The 15,141-nt window shown below is 53.6% G+C and overlaps 1 long non-coding RNA gene across 1 annotated transcript in view; it reads right to left on the reverse strand.

Annotated features, from left to right (window-relative positions):
- LOC140692495 (uncharacterized) overlaps positions 1–3,009 on the reverse strand; it is a 22,995-nt gene extending 19,986 nt beyond the window's left edge. The window contains exon 1 of the long non-coding RNA XR_012068065.1: positions 2,809–3,009. This is a non-coding gene — a long non-coding RNA (uncharacterized lncRNA). The remainder of the gene's footprint in view (positions 1–2,808) is intronic.
- Between the last annotated feature and the right edge of the window lie 12,132 nt (positions 3,010–15,141).

Below are 15,141 nucleotides of genomic sequence, written 5' to 3' on the forward strand. Positions count from 1 at the left end.
CGGTCGGGACCGGGGAAAGCCCGTGCCGCCTCGCGAGGAGACGCACCCAAGACCGCGTGGGGACGAGACAGGCGCCCGCCCCCACCGGCACATCACCCGGCCCCACCACGTTCGCTCCCACGCCCGGGCGCGAGCCCCGCAGAGGGGGGGACCCACCCGGCGTGCGCCCGGCCACGTCAGTCCCCCCCGGTACAGGGTGAGGACGACGACCAGGAGGCGGCCCCGGCCCCACCGAGGGTGGGGAGCGGCCACGCCTCGCTTACCGTCTCGACCCCTCCCCCCCACTGCTCAAGAGAGTGGCTCGGGACACACGCCCACCGCAGGGGTTACCCGAGAGGACTCGCTGGGGACGGGAAGCGATGCCACCGCTCGGCCTCGGGCACCTGAGGGACAACCTGGAGCGCTCCAGGGGCACCACAGAGGGCCAAGGCGAGACACGCTCGCACCCCGGCGAGGGGATACGTGGCGTGGCGGCGGGGGCAGCCCTCCCCCACCGCGGGGGAGGGCCGCTCGCGAGACAAGACGCCGAGCAGGCGAGGAGGCGAGAGGTGTCTGCCGCGTCACAAGACCCCGGCCCCGCCGACACCACGAGGCACGGGAGACCGAGGTCGGGCCGGAGTCCGCACCCCTTCCTTGCCCCCGCCACCCACGGGCGGTGGAGGAGAGGCGAGGGGCCCGCAGGCAGAACGAGAAGAGAGGCCACGTTCACCATGAACGTCCCGTCCCTCGTCTGGCGCGGCTTAGGCCCGGCCCGGGAGAGCATGACGTCACCACATCGGTCAGGTGAGCGAGCGAGCGACCGAGCCATGGGGCAGGGAAGCCCCAGAGCCAGAGGGGAGGGCCCGGCGAGGACAACCACCAGAGGAGGACCTGCTTCAGCCTCGCCAGGCGCCACCCACTCCTCGTTCCTCTACGAGGAGAGTGGCCAACGACCCCAGGCGGAGAATGCCTGACACGCGGCACGGAGCCTGTGAGGGTGGGGTCGTGCCGGCCACCACCGGGTGCCTGCGGCAGGGAGCGCACGGGGTAAAAGACCCACGCCGCCACCTCACCCCACCGCCCTCGGGCCACCAGAGACCGGAGGCGGCACCACGGGCCACGTCAGGCGGACGCACACACGAGAGCCGGCGCGCAGGCCCGAGCGGGCGGCTCAAGTGTCAGAAGCAGAGTCGGCTTCTACCAGGCCAGGGCTCACGCAGAGACAAAGCCCAAGAGCCCCACACGCGTCCGGAGACCCAACACTCGGTGACAGACACCGAGAAAGACCGTGTCAGCACCTATCTGCTGGCAGAAAATGCCCAACACGACAGAAAAAATGACAGCGCCCGGAAACGGGTCGGGTCCACGATTTGCAGGGGGGGCCCCGGGACCTCGGTCCGGCCACCTGCCCCCAGCCCTACCCCCATAAATGGCAGCCCCGAAGCTCTCGGGGGCCATCTGATCGACCGGGGGGGGGGGAGGGGTGGAGGAGGAGGAGGAGGAGGAGGAGCAGTGGGAATGGGAAGGGACGAGAGGGAGACGGGATCGGGCCGGGGACGCCCTGCCCGTTTCTCGCCCGCGTGGTCGGGGACTCGGGGAGATGCCACAGAGGCGCCTCCGAGGAGAGGGCCCCCCACGAGGGACCGCTCCCGAGCACCGGGCCGGGGAAAGCCTGCCTCCCCCACATCCCTCGCAGGACGCCCCCGTGCCGGTCCCCGAGTCCGGATGAAGTCTCGGTCCCTCAAATGCCACCGGAACCCACGCGGGCAGACTTACGGGCCGGGGGGCGCCCTCCCTGGCCTCCCGCGCCAACAGGGGCCGGCCCAGCCACGTCTCCGGGTCCATCGGGACTCAGAAAACATTTCATCCAAGGAGGCGCCTCCGACGACCGGGAACCCCAGCGCGCCCGTCCCCGGCCTCACCGCACTGGGCCCGGGCCGCTCCTCGCCTCGGGAGCAGTCGTCCAAGGGACACAGACGAGGGCCGGACCACCTAGCCGCCGGCGGCCCGGGCGCGGGACACCCCGTCCCTTTCCCCCGCGGCGGCACGGCGCAGGCCGTGTCCGATCGGCTCGGGTCGGTCCCCGCGGCTGCAGGGGCACAGGCGGATGCTGGTCGACCAGGCCAGGCCACACGGCTTCCCCCTACACACGAGATCCCGGGAGCGCGGCGGCAGCCACCCCCTCATCAGCCTGCGAGTCCAATCTGCGCCGAGAGCAGGACACGCCCGCGGCTCAGCGCCACGGGGACTGTCACCGCCGGTGTCGCCAGCCTCCCCGAAGTCTGCCTCGGGCCCCGCCGCCGAGCCCCATCCCTTGCCGAGGTCGCCGACGCTCGGGAGAAGAGGGACGATCTCAAGAGCGGCAGCCAGATGGCGCCCGACAGCCGTCGCCAACGTCCCCGGAACCGATCCCGACCGCCGGCCGCCCAAACGCCCGAGCCCGTCCCGGGCTGAGGCGCCGGGCGGCCGGCCGGCGCGACCCCGTGGCGTCCGCCTCGGAGCCCGCTCACCCTCGTCACGGCACGGCACGGCACGGCACGGCGGCATGAGGAGACGCGACGCGACGCGACGCGACCCACCCCGGCAGCAGATCAGGGCGGGGAGGACGGAGGGAGCCGGGGTTTGGCAAGACACGGCCGGCCGGGCGGGCGGCTGCCGCGAAGGGGACGCGCTCCCCACGCGATTCCCCGGGCGGGGGAGATCACACGGACACGCCGGCGGGTGGCCCAGAGCGACCAGGACGAGATCCCGGGTTCCCGGCGGCGGGGGGGGGTGGGGGGGTGGGAAGGGGAGGAGGGAAACAGGGAGGGAAGGCGGGGGCTGGCAAACCGAAACCAGGCGAGCGCTCCGAGAACAACGCAGGAATCGGCTTTGGAGTCCGTCCTCTCGAATGCAGGAGGTCTTTTGAAAGCAGACAGGCAAAGCCCAGAAGCTAGAAAAGAAAGGATGAAGACCGTCAACCCCATCGAAGTGGAAAGAAAAATCGATCTCGGCACAGATCGCGACAAAGCCCAAAGACAACAAATGGGCGCGTGGGGAAAACGCACTCGCGGTCGGTCGTGAGAACACGGACGTCAGCACGGCTGACCACAACCACAGGGAGGAGGAGGAAAAACAAAAAAATGCGGGCGGCGGTTGTGGGGGGGGGGGCGAGTCGATAGCCACCCGCTCGGTAAATCGAGGTTCAGTGCATCTACACAGAACAACACTGTGCATGGGCATCCGCGTGTCTGTGTGTGCATGTGTGCCCGTGTCTGTGTCTGTGTGTGTGTGTCGGTGTGTGTGTTTGACACACAGTCACACGTGGACAGGGAAACTGTAGCCCCATGTGGAAAAAAAAAAAAAACATGAAAACAAACGACAAAACCCACCACCAAAGGGAAATCAAGTTGTAGAACTTTCTCTGGGGTTTTAACAAAAAACAACAACAACAACAAACAAACAAACAAACAAAAATGTAGAAAAAGCACCACCACAGCCCATCAGGGGTTCCTCTCCTAAACAGTCCAAGAACTCGGTCAACTCCACCTCCTAGAAGCCAACAAACCAATGATGAAACACGGGCAGGAGACCCAAACTGACTTTTTCAGTTTAAAAGGAAAAAAAAATTATTTTGTATCCAAATGGGGAAGGGGCGGGGGCGGGGGAGGATGGTGTGTAGAACTCAGCGGCAGAGTGCCTGTCCAGCACGCGCAAGGTCCAGGGTTCGACCTTCAGGACCTCCGTTCAAGCAAATAAGGAAGTCGGTGAGTCAGGCAATCACTAAGTCAGGCAACAAACCAGCAAAAGAAACGAATTACCTCCCCTCCCCGAATAAGCAAACAACAACCAAAAACAACAACAGCAACAAGAACAACAACAACAAAAAAGCCTAAATAAATAAATATATGTAAATAAGTAAGCAAGTAAATAAACAAATAAGTAAGCAAAAACAATTTAAAAAGGGGGAAAACGCACGCATTTCTGTTTTTAAGAGATATCCAGACAGGCCCAGAACCTGGAATCACGACAGCAAGTTCCAAAAACAAGCAGAAAGTGCCTGCTTCTGACGGAACATGTGATAGAGACCACCGTTCGATGGGGCCGGGTGGGCGGGCTGGCGGGCGGACACAGAGCTATGGACTCATACCTGACAGAATCCGCTCTCCGACAGAAGACAGAAGGCAACACGGAACAGGGGTTGGCAGTGGGGGCGAGGGGGAGAGGGCAAAACGGAGGTGGAGGAAAGCCATTAGGGAATACAGGACAGAAGTCCCTCAAAACATCCCACAGGAAACTCCTGGAAGACCCGGCAGTTCCACTAAGGGCCCGCGGATGGACGAATGGACAGTGTCACGTGGTCTGGAGAGACCTACCCCTTGAGGGGATGATGTTAACCAAGTGACCTAAGTCCAAGAGGGATGTTGTCACTTCGAGGCAGAATCCCCAAGACAATACGCAGGAACACATGCAAGGAAGCTGAAACAGACTCATGGATACCAAGAAGGATCAATGAGTGCAATGGGTGAGGGAGAGGAATAAGTACAAGCTTCCAGTTATCTCCAATTCTTAAATACATTAATCACGGGATGTCATGGACAGCAGGGCGAGTCGAGTCAATCCATACTATTGTCATGACGCTGTCCGGTGACGGATCCGTAACCAGACTCATCGCGGTGATCATCGTGGAACATGGAAGAATCCCGAATCGCTATGTTGGACACGTGAAAACTGACATCCTATTGTCAGGTCAATTATGAGAGAGAGTAGGAGAGAGAGAGAGAGAGAGAGAGAGAGGGAGGGAGGGAGGGAGGGAGGGAGGGAGGGAGAGAGAGAGAGAGAGAGAAAATTCTCACTGTCTTCCCCCCAAAAAAAAAAAAAGAGTTCAAAAAGAGTTCAGTGAGATAAAGAGTGGATGTAGGTGAGGGCAATAGGTGGAGGAGCTGAAAACCACGACGGCGACACATGTGCAGCATCCCACACGGTGGCAGTGTGGTCCTATGCATGCTCAGCCGTCTCCTAGCCACCTCCAAGTTGACATCCAGGGTCATCCTTTTAGGTTTCGTGGCTGCACTTTCGTCTGTCTCGGGCAATACTCTCTCTTGATTTTCCATGGGGGAAGGGAGGTGGGGTGGCCGGGCGGGCCACACCACGACACACCGCGTCGCGCGTGACCTGGATAACAGATACACACCCGTCCACCACCCACGGGCTCCGAAATCTGTCACTGGTCACAACGCACACTTCCTCGGTCCTTTACGGAGTGATGGCGGACCGAACAGGCAGCGGCCAACTTTGCCGTGCACACAATGACACTTCATCCCTCGTGGAAACAAACTGATGACGAGACAGCGTGGTCAGGGGGCGGGTGTCCTTTCAGGAAGACACAGTCATTGAAAGTCCTGCGCACGGGAACTGGGCCAAGGGAGATCTCCATCACCCTACCCAACCCCGATCCAAATTCTCATTCGGGCAGCTAAGGGTCAAGGTCAAAGTTTCTTTCTTCCCGGGGCGGGGGCGGGGGGGGGGGGTCCTTTTGGGCCTCGATGGTTGTTCAGCTGGAGAGATCACCCTTGGGCTGCACATACATTTCGGGGTGGTCCATAGGGCTCCACGACTGTCCCGCCACCAGGCAGGTGGTTCCACCTGATGAAACCGGTCTGGTCTTTCGTTCCAGGAAGACAAAGGTCCGTGGCCGAAGCCAACGAGAAACCCCGGGTGTGAGTCTGGAGCGCCACCACTCAGGAAGATGTCTAGGCGTCGGGCTCGAAGAGGCTCGGGCGGCCTGAAAAACGCATGCGGGTTCAGGTCCACTTTCCAAGCGGCCTCCACAGCAATGGGCAGGAGGAGGGTCTCGAGAGGGGACACGGCAGTGATCTCTCTCCAGCAGATGTCCAGCTGCTCAGTCCGGCTCGGCGGGGCTTCAGGGAAAGGGCGGCTTTGGTTCTCGAGGATGCCAAGTCCAAAGCGGGAGAACCATGGGCAACGGGAGTCGGAAGAGCGTTGGCCAACTATCGGAGAAAACTCGAAGCACGCGTGACGTGGCCCAGCGTATCAGTGGAAGGCGGGGCGGGGTGGGGAGGGGGAGGGTGGCGGGAAGCACGCAAAGATGATGACACAGAACCGCATTCTCATCTCTATCACGCTGTACGAGAGTTTCCACTGAGACATGCTCCCCTTCCCCTGGTCTCTCCAAGGACGCGCATTTCTACCAAAAATCACCCCCATTCAGACTTGTCAGCTGGCCAGATCAGCATGCTTCCACGAAATTCGGCCTGAAGATGGACAGACATCCATTAAGCATAGCCATCGCCCCTAGAGGCTCTCGGACACCCGCTCTGCTGGAACGTTTCCTAAGGACGGCAGACGAAGATGGTCTCCACATGCTTTCCAGGAGACGTTCCTCAGAACGAGACCGTGACTATTCCGGAGACCGTGACTATTCCGAAGCAAGCCCGAATCGGTCACAGCAAATGTTCACGAGGAAGTCACGGTGAACCATCTGGGACACCAGTCTTTCCCAACCGGTCCACGTACGGACACGATTTGGTCCTAGCCAGAAACAGACACTTTCTCCTCACAGCATCCTTTTATTTTATTTTATTTTATTTTATTTTATTTTATTTTATTTTATTTTATTTTATTTTACTTGTATGTATATATGTATGTATGCACATACGTATGTATGTATGTACGTACGTACGTATGTAAGTAAGTAAGTATGTATGTATTCCGGTCTGTCTGTCTGTCTGTCTGTCTGTCGGTCCATCCGTCCTCCGAAGGTATACCAGTCATGTCGGCCAACACACTGACAGATCTCGAGTCTTTCCTATCAGAAGGATATCAAAGCACGTCCCCTTCAACTCATGGAGCCAGGAACGAACGCTTCCGTATCTCATCTTCTTTGGAAACGATCTAAACATTCCAGGGATGTCGCCAGACGCTCCAGTTGCAAGGGACCAAAAACTACGTGGAGGAGGCACCAATTTTTCAGAGACGGGCCGCCTCCGCCCCCCCCCCAACACACACACTACCCCCCAGGACTGCTTGGGATGTGAACACTTCCTGAGACTTGAGACCGAGCCAGCCATCGCTCCCAGACTCTTTATTTTATTTTATTTTATTTTATTTTATTTTATTTTATTTTATTTTATTTTTCTGGCTGACACATTTCATGACAGAGGTAACCCACAGGAACTTCAAGGATTCGGGGTAAACCTAGGGAGGCAAAAAGTTTCACCTCGAACGCTGCTCGTCACAATCAAGACATGGCTCTTTTCACGAGACCAATCCCTTGACATTTGGTTTTCTGGATGGAAGGATCTGTCCTAGATCATGTCAACCTGAAGGAAAACATTTGGGTTCCTGCCTGTTCGCATTCCCTGCCTGCATGTTCCCTTGAAAACCAGTTCCATAGAGCTCTTTCGTGAATGAACTCTGGCAAGTGTATCTGGAGGGAGAAACACGTCAGGCCTACAAGCCGGGGACGTACACACGTGCCTACATGCATACATGGGACTGGGCCCTTTCCAGATCCTTGGACGGCAGTACCATAGAAATGAGGATGGCTTCCACAAGACTCTCAGGCAAGCCAAGCTCTGTTGCGAAAGCGATAGCTTGTGCACAAAGGAGAAGGTGGCATGACGGGAGGGGGGGAAGGGGAGCACCAGCTCCCTGAGCAGCAGGGGCCACTTGCTTTTCTACCTAAAGGAAGGGCTTTGTCTCAGGATCACTGATCACTTCCACAAATCATCCAATATCTTGGATCGGCCGCAGGTGCCTCCAGGGTGCAGAGCCATCGCCCCAGGCTCTGTGGGGAATAGAGAAGACTTCCGTGAGGGGAAAGAAATGCATGAGAATTTTCTGCAAGAAAGCTCAGGAACACATCATGTAAACATGGAGAGTTGAGCTTCCTGTCTTGTGACAACTAGGTCTGCTGGGTCATGTCACAGAGAGCAAGCGAATCCTTTATTCCCCTGAGCCTTTTTCTTTTTCTTTCTCTTTCTTTCTTTGTTCTTTTTTCCCTTTAGAGTGTGTGTGTGTGTGTGTGTGTCTGTCTGTCTGTCTGTCTGTCTGTCTGTCTGTGTGTGTCTGTGTATGTCTCTGAAACTCAGGTAATGCCCTGTCTCATACAGACGAGACCAGCAGATCGACATGACCAGAGACTTTGTAGCTTTCATTTAAAAACTATAGGTCACTCATGAGTCGGGTAGGACGGGTGCTGCGTCCAGCGCAGTTCGGGACCGTGTCTGAGGACGGGCGACGCAAGAATTAAGAAACAAAGAGACAAAGTAAAGAGCAAAAATGAGACCAGGGGACTCAAGGTCTCGTGGATCTAGAGTGCCAAAAGCCTGGTCGACATCCTGTTTATTGGGAGTCTACGGCTCAGGGGGAAAAAAAAAAAAAAAAAAAGATATGCGATCAAAGAGGTGGGGCTTTAGATATTTCATACCAGAAGCACGAAGTTCTGCTTGCTGGCTAACTGATTCATTTCAGGCCTAACCCTTCCAGGAACAATCACCCTCCTCCGGGGATGCAAAATTTCTAAGTGTATATCCTGTGATTGCCTCTGGGACATCTCGAGATAGCAAATATTTCCCCGGGGTTAAACCGCAGGCTTTCCTGCCAGAACCAAGTTCTGTTAATGGCTGATCTGGCTTCCCATGACCGTCCATTGTTTTACCCTAAGGAAATATCTGCCATCCTTTGTGCCCTCACGGTCAATCTCAGGATTGCCCCTCACACAATTTCTTTAGCATCATGCATGTTCTAGGTCATCTACTGTGTAAAACATGAAAACAAAGCAAGCGTGTGCATTTTTAAGCAAGTTAAGTGTGAATGTAAGATTTTAAGCTCATGGAAATGTTGGTGCAGCTTGGTTTCTAGTTGCTTGTTTTCCAGCAGCTTGTTTCCCAGCAGACGCGTAGGACACTAGAGAACCCACTCACTTAGAAAGAACCGATGGGACGGGTAAGGTTTTTCGGTTCGGAGGGTGAAAGCTTTTAAACTCTGCGTGGAAAAAAAGACGTTTCAGATGTATATTTCTCCTTAAGAAGGCTGCGAATTAGAGTTTCGACGAGGGAGCCCTCGCAGCAGTGTGCACGTTTAAAAAGGCCTCCGCGTGCCCCCCCCCCCTTTTTTTTGTTTCTTCCATTTGGTTTCAGGTTCTACCTGATTCAGCCCCCTGGCCTCAGTCTCAGGCCATTGTGGGCTATGTAGACGTTTCTGACGTTGTCGAGACGGACAAGATAAGGACGGTTCCCCCAGAGAACAGGGCCGCTGCTTCTATGAGATCAAAAAGCTGACCTGCTCATCCAGCTCTATGTTTAGGAATTTGCTCCTTTCTGGGAAAGCGTAGAGCTCTGCGGTAGAGTGCGTGCTCAGCATGCACAGGGCCTTGGGCTCAGTCCCCACTACCACCACTGAAAACGTAGAATAAATCTAAATAATTACTTAAAACGTAGATAAAGACACCTAACGACCCGTCCCCCCTCCAAAAAGATAAAAACTTTTTGTTAAAAAAAAAAAATTTGTTTTTTAAATTAAAAAGACAGGAGGAGGAAGAGGACGAGGACGAGGAGGAGGAGGAGAAATTAGCTTCTTTCCAACAAGGAGATTTCCAGGTCAAATGGAGAGCCAAATATTTCTATGTTCTAAGACTTCAGCTTTCCACGTATCCTGGTGTCAAAACGTCTGCACGGGTAAAGATTGTTCATCATTCTGTGACTATGCACTTCCTGCATTTTGGAGTGTTCATCTGTCCTTTCTCTTAGGAATAGATGATCATCATAAACAGCAGTTCTGTTGATTAAACCCCCTTTTAAAATATCGTTGTTTCATGTTCACTAAAGCTACCTAATAATCACTTCACAATCTATGGAAGTCAAATCATTGTGCTGTACACCTGAAACTGATAGAGGGCTGTATGTCAAACCTATCTCAATAAAACTGAAAAAAGAAAAGAAGAAGAAGAAAAGAAAAGTCGGCTCGGGGCATCCGATAAAGGCCCTCTTTCTGAGCGCACAAGTCAACCTCAGGCCGATTCACCCTGACCCTGAAGAAGGGCAAAAATCACCCTCCACTCTATCTCCCGTTAGGTCCCGGACACTAGCCAGAGTTCCCCCTCCCTCAACCCCCACCCCGTTCTTGCATCACACTGTGTGGGCTCAGGCACACAACCTATCGGTTTCCTTGAGCGTGTGGAATGAATATCGCCCGAAGGGAATTTCCTGTGTTGTCGTTTAAATAAGCTGACGTGTTAATCAGTGCTACGGAGGGACACATTCCCTTTGACCTGATCAACCAGAATGACATCCCAGGACCCAGGAATGTACAATATCATGGATTTGAAAGTATCTTAGAATTCAGAAATCATGGTGATGTGGGTCTGATGACCTAGCTGGCTCCATACAAACCAAGAGATGAAGGTGCCCAACGTTTTCACTCGATGCTGCCTAAGTTCTTGACAGTCACTTTAAAAAAGGAAAAGGAAAATTTGGATGGCACGCTTAGTTTTGATAATGCCCTCTGACTGCATGGTGAAACGCAAGGAAAAGCCGTGACGCTCGCCCACGGTATAGAGAGAAACGCAGAACCGTGTTTCTGGTAGCCTTCTTCACCGCTGCGCCAAGGCGGGAGCGACGGCTACCTCATGCAAAGGAGGAGAGGACGGGTATCTCGGCCCCGTCACACAATGCCAGGCAGAAGAAACCTTCTCTGATGAGACATAAGCGTGTCAAAGCGCATCCCTGCGTCGAAGGCTTCGGTTTCCCGGGGAAGGGGGTCGAGCCGAGGGACCCAGGCCCCCACGTCAGTCAGTCAGTCTTTCACTGGATTCACTGGCCTCGCTCTTACCCCTCAGCAATGGCCGCTCAGATTGCTCACGGGTGTCTTTACCTTCTGGCTTTAGGAAGGACTTTAAACTTCGGCTGAGGGGCAGACACCCAGAAGGGTTCTTTCAGTTCACCCCATCTTAGGGAATGCCATAGCCAACACGTTGGTTTTCATCCCATCGTGGGCCTACCTACCGGAGAGTTTTGCTGCTTAAAAGTCCCCTGTGCTCCACCTATTCATCAACAACCCCCCCCCGCCACAACACACACACACACACACACACACACACACACACACACACACACACACACACACACAGAGAGAGAGAGAGAGAGAGAGAGAGAGAGAGAGGGAGAGAGAGAGAGAGAGAGAGAGACAACCTTCACCCCCGCACACACACAACCCCACTCATCTTTTCACCCTCTCTGGGCTTTTGCCCTTTTGAGAATGAACGTCATCCAGAGCCGGTACCCTACAGGATGCCACCTTTTCAGATTGGCTCCTTTCAGGGAGTCATGTGCACGCAGAAACTGCCCCGCCTGTCTCCCACAGGTCTCTCGGCTCCACGGGCCCCTGGCTTCCTTTTTAGAGCCAAATCACATGCCGTGGCACGGACCTAGCCCGGGCTACGTGTCCCTTCACCTCTTGAAGGACGCGTCTGTCTCGGTCGCCTCCACGGTTCCGGCGGTGATGAAGCAAGCCCCTCCGCCCCCCACCCCCACCCCCACCCCCACCCCCACCCCGCCCGCCATCCAGGTCCGTCCGTCCGCGTTCAGGTTTCCGCGTGGACGGAGCCCCGAGGGCTAGGCCTCAGGGTGAGGGTGGTATGGCGGGTGGCGGGTGGCACACTGAAGGGTCCGAAATCCGGAGGATGCCGGCAAGGAAGGTCGCCAGGTCAAAGCCTTCCTTCCCTCCCTCCGTCTCCTTAGGGTGGATGGCTGGGCCCATGAATTCAGAGAGGACACGAGACACATGGTGTGAACCGAGATTCCCAAGCCAGGAGACCTGGTGGAGGGTAAAGAAACGAGCTTATTGCGGGGGGGGGCCGGGGGGGATGGGGGGGTTCTTAGGACTGCAGCCCAGGAGACACAGATGCAAGAAAGAAGCACTGGAAGTGTGTGTCACCAGACTACCCCACGGGGCAAGTGGAGAAGGGGAAACGAAAGAAAACACCACAAGAGCAAGGCGGGAACTTTGAAACGACAAGGCTGCAGCTAGCAGCTGCTGGCAGATTTGTTTTTGAAACCGGTTGGTGGCGCCCTTGAGCTTGATACAGTTCTGACCACTCATGCCCCCCCTCCCCCCATGGATGCCGGTGTCGGGACCCAGGGGAGGCCACCCCAAACATGTATGTGCCTCCGTGGCACACGGATAGGTTAGAAATGAGAGTGACCGAAGAAGCCGAGGGGCCAGCAGACGCAAGAGGGACCGGACCCTCAGACTCTTCTTTCTGTCTCCCTGAAAGCGGGAAATCAATTACTTCCGTGGAGGGTGCCCTCCCTGCATCTGGACTTAGGAAATCACCCTGCTCTCCCACTGAGAGCCTTCAGGCCCCGGAAGCCTAGAGAAAACCAACCAACCTCGTGACTTCTTTCAGGGGCTTCCCCCCCAAAACCCAAACTCCGTCTCGATTCTTCACAGACGGGTCACCCAAAACCAAAGTCTCTCAGCCCGGTCCATTTCGCACAAAGGGCTGATTTCTTGTCCTAAAACGGAGAAAAGCTGCCTGCTTCGGGGACACATGAGTGCTTGAATGAAAGACAGGAGGTGGTTCCCTGTCGCTCCTGCTCAACGATCCGTCTGGGGTCCATTTTTGGATCAGTCCAGCCCAGAGGACTCAAGATGTGTAGAGGGAGGGGACAACGTGCCCCTCCCCGAAACAAGACTATGTCTGCAACCAAGTTCCTCCCACTGGCCGTCCAGCTCCATTTTGGATGACTGAATCCTGGTTCACCTCATTTGGCTGTTTTGTTTTGTTTCGTTGTGTTTGTTCTTGTTTTTGTTTTTTGATTAATAGACTTTATTTCCTAGAGCAGTTTCAGGCTCACAGCAGAATTGAGCAGAAAATACAGAGAGTTCTCACACAGCCCTCCCCACCCACACATATATCCTCCCCTCCCCTCAACATCCCTCATCAGTGTGGCCTATTTGGTCAAACTGGTGGTCCGACATGGACACGCTATTATCAATCAAAGTCCATAGTTTACATGACGGTTCACTCTTGATGTCGTACGTTCTATGGGTTTTGACAAATGCATAATGACATGTAGCCACCACTATGGTATCCGACGGAATAATTTCATCGCCTTAAAAAAATCCCACACGCTGTATCTGTTCATTCCTCCTTCCCTCCCTCTCCCCAAACCCCTGGATACCACGATCTTTTTATTGTTTCTAGAGCTTTGCCTTTTCCAGGATGTCCTTTGGTTGGAATTGTCCAGTTGGTAACATTTTCAGACCGGTTTCTTCGATTTAGTAAGATGTCTTCTAAGTTTCTTCCATGTCTTTCATGGCTTGATAGCTAATTTCCTTGTCTTTCTTTCTTTTTTATTCATTTATTTATTTTTTAATTTTTTACTGCACACATATTTTTTAATTTACATATACGTACTGTTCATTGTTTCCAGGAAGGTTTAGCGCTTTAGCTTTTTAAACTTACCTAGTTATCAAAGGAATAAAGCCAACCGCAAAATAAGAATGAATTCAAAAAGATACACACACCCTGCTATTAACAGCAACATCATTTATAATGGCCAAGATACGGAAGCATCCTAAGTGCACATCAATATTTGAATAGATAAAGAAGAGGGGACACACACACACACACACACACACACACACACACACGGAATGGAATACAATTCACCCGTAATAAAGAAGGATATTTTGCCATTTGTGGCCTTTCCTTTCCTTTTTTTTTTTTTTTTTTCCCCTCCTCCACTTTAAAAACCAGAATTTTATAACTGGGATAAACACTTCCATTGCGTCAAAAACAGTAAAATGCCTAGAAATAAACTTAATCGAGGAGGTTACCTATACTCCAGAATCTGAAATGACACAAAGAAATGGAAAGCTGTCTTGTGCTCTTGCATTGGAAGAATCAATACTATCAAAATGGCCACACTACCCAAAGCAATCCGCAGGTTCCATGCAACCCCTGTCAAAATACTCACGACATTCCTCACAGAACTAGAACAAACAATTTCAAAATTTATAAGGAACAACGGAAGACCCTAAACAGGCAAAGCCATCTTTTGTAGGTCTCCTCTCTCTCTCTCTCTCCCTCTCTCTCTCTCTCTTTCTCTCTCTCTCCCCCCTCCCTCCCTCCCTCCCTCCCTTTCTCTGTCATCTTTTTGTTCTCTTTTCTTAGGGTTTGATGACTTGAGACGATCCTTTAACATTCCTTGCAAAGCCGGCTTGATGGTGCTGAAATCTTGTAGCTTTCGTTTATCTGTGAAGCTTTTGATTTCTCCCTCAAATCTGAACGAGAGCCTTGCTGAATAGAGTATTCTTGGCTGTCAGTTTTCCCCTTTCCTCACTTTCAATATGTTGTGCCACCCACTTCTGGCCTGTAGAGTTTCTGCTGAAAAATCAGCTGATAACCTTACGGGAGTTCCCTTGTATGTTATTTGTTGCTTTTCTCTCGCTCATTTTAATATTTTCTCCTTACCCTTAATTTTGGTCAATTTGATGATGATGTGTCTCGGTGTGTTCCCGTATGGTACTCTCGGCACTTCCACCTCATTTGGTTATTTAAAGGATCTTCAGTCTGTTCAATTCATAGGAGAGAACTTCCACACGTATTTCTTCTCAGTTTTATGAAACAAAGAAGGACCCAGAAAACTGGCAAAACATAAATGCTCTTCTATTGGGTTGAGCAAAGACAGGCCCTGGCCGGGGAGGGGGGGGTGCTGGAGGGTCGGGGGGGGGGCGGTGTAGAGAAGGATATAGATCAGCGTTAGAGTGCCTGCTTAGCATGCATGATGTCCTGGGTTCAATCCCCAGAACCACCGTTAAAATAAATAAATTACCTAATCAAACCCATGCCCCTCCCCCCAAAAATAGAAGGAGAAAAGAGTGAGAGACAGAGACAGAGACAGAGACAGACCATCGGGAAAAGTAGCTGCACTAATACTTCCAAGAAACAGGACAACATAAAGATAATGGAAGAAATGCTGGATAGTGAACAGCCACGGGTGGTTGGCACAGACCCATAGCTTCTGGGGTCACTAAAGAAAAAGAATATGAGAATCATACGGATCAGGAGATTGGGTCTGAATTTTGTGCCGTTTGACTTGTGCCAGTTACAAACGTCATGCACAAGGAAGATGACAGGCTACTTTATTGTCT

Source organism: Vicugna pacos, unplaced genomic scaffold, assembly GCF_048564905.1.
Source record: "Vicugna pacos unplaced genomic scaffold, VicPac4 scaffold_7, whole genome shotgun sequence".
Classification (NCBI taxonomy): domain Eukaryota; kingdom Metazoa; phylum Chordata; class Mammalia; order Artiodactyla; family Camelidae; genus Vicugna; species Vicugna pacos.